The sequence below is a fragment of the Humulus lupulus genome, chromosome 2, assembly GCF_963169125.1.
Source record: "Humulus lupulus chromosome 2, drHumLupu1.1, whole genome shotgun sequence".
In the NCBI taxonomy this organism is placed as follows: domain Eukaryota; kingdom Viridiplantae; phylum Streptophyta; class Magnoliopsida; order Rosales; family Cannabaceae; genus Humulus; species Humulus lupulus.
In genome coordinates, this window is record NC_084794.1 from 92,257,611 (window position 1) to 92,259,633 (window position 2,023).

General features: G+C 35.5%; 1 long non-coding RNA gene across 1 annotated transcript; it reads left to right on the top strand.

Moving 5' to 3' along the window:
• Nucleotides 1–1,422: 1,422 nt before the first annotated feature.
• Nucleotides 1,423–1,804, top strand: LOC133816179 (uncharacterized). Its single transcript, XR_009885057.1, has 2 exons — nt 1,423–1,506; nt 1,595–1,804. It is a non-coding gene; the product is annotated as an uncharacterized LOC133816179 (long non-coding RNA).
• The last annotated feature ends 219 nt before the right edge of the window (nt 1,805–2,023 follow it).

Here is a 2,023-nt window from a genome sequence, read left to right on the forward strand (position 1 = left end):
ATTGATCCGCTAAAGTTACCTAAGTTAAGAGATGAAATTTTTGAGGTATTGTGTGAGTTGGAGAAATATTTCCCGCCGGCATTTTTTGATATAATGATCCATTTGACAGTTCACTTGGTTAGAGAACTAAGATATTGTGGTCCAGTTTATTTAAGATGGATGTATCCATTTGAGCGATATATGAAGATTCTTAAGGGGTATGTTAGGAATAGAAGTCGGCCGGAAGGATGCATCGTCGAATGCTATATTACAGAAGAGGCAGTTGAATTTTGTTCTGAATACATGACTGGTGTACAGAAAATTGGGTTAAATGATGTTGAAAATGTTGAGATTCAGATTCGTCGTGGTAGCGTTGTATGCACAGTAAGTCGAGATCTTCTAGATGAAGCGCATCGTCTTGTGTTGCAGAATATAAATGAAATTCAACCTTATATCGAGTGAGTTATATTCATATAATACATTAAGTATAAGTTGTGTAATTTCGTATATTCAATTGTTTAACAGCATATTTATAATTGAAGGGAACGTTTTAATTGGATAAAGACCAAATTTCCATCCAAGTCAAGGAACTCAAAATGGTTACAAGACGAACATTATCGAACTTTTAGTAGTTGGATTGAACAAAAGGTAAATTGTGTTGATTATTGAAAGTTGTCATTAATTAGTACTTAATTACAAGATGACATTTTTGGTTGTTTTTGGTATGTTGATTTGATAGGTTGTGTCAGAATTACAAAACACATCAAATAAGGTTTCAGACATTGTTAAGTGGATTTCTCGAGGACCTTCAGTTAATGTCATCAAGTTTTCATCATACATGATTAACGGTACTCTATTTAACACTAGGGAGCGCGAAACAAGTATTTTATGTGAATGATCCTTCAGACAACCAATGGTCAATTGTTCTTCCAATGCAAACAAGAGAATGGAACATTAAAGATGGTGATTTACATGATATACCTCTCAAAGAAGAACTTGTCACATTCACCGCAATAGAAGATAATGACGAAGTTGATGATGATTGTATTTGTTTCCGTGAAAATGGTGAAGGATTGTGGGTTGATGATAATGGGTCTTGAGGTACCATTTAAGAGGTTTCATATGTTTATGATATGTGAAATTCTTAGTTGTTATCACAATGTGTTTCATCTTTTGATTATGAGTGTCCAAAATTGTTATAATAATGATATTTATGTTTCACAGATGGAGGCTGATCCTTTTGGTGGTAGTTCTGATGAGGGAGAGCAACGCCCTCATTCTCAGTCAGTGGAGCAAGAAAATAAATCTGTGAGAGGACGTACATGGATGTCTAGAAACACCAAAAAAAGGAGTGAAGGACATCTTACTCCTGTTGAATACAATGAGTATGGTCAACTAGTGGGTGGATCTAGAAGTAATGTTCCATCACAGCTTGGATCAGTTGTTCGAGCAACTGTGTCCATCAACATTAACAGTTGGAAAGATGTTAGTGTGGTGGATAAAAATAAAATATGGGACACAATGAAGGTATATTTTTATTAATTATATTTCATTTAATGTTTTCAAAATATATATTATTTTGATAATATGCTTCTTATTAATTCCAAACTTGCAGAAAACTTATGATTTGGACCCCAAACAAAAGCAACAGATGTTGAAGGATGCGGGAAAGTACTTCCGAAATTGGAAGACTAATCTTACTAGGGTACACGTTTACGACGCTTTGAAAAAAATACCCAAATGAGTTCCCGCCAGCTTTGCCATTTGGATTTGAGAATGTCATAACTCCGGATGAATGGTTAACGTTTGTGAACTCAAGATTAACTCCCGAGTGGCAAAGAAAGAGAGAGGAGATGCAAAATTATCGAGCACTGAATAAATACAATCACAACCTCTCTAGAGGAGGCTATGTGCGTATTGAAGAGATGTTAATGGAACAAAGTGGGAAAAGTCTGACTGAACCTGATAGGGCAGACTTATGGAGCATGGGTCGTCGGAATGCAAAAGGAGAGCTCATTGGAGAGGCCTCTGAGATTCAAAAAAA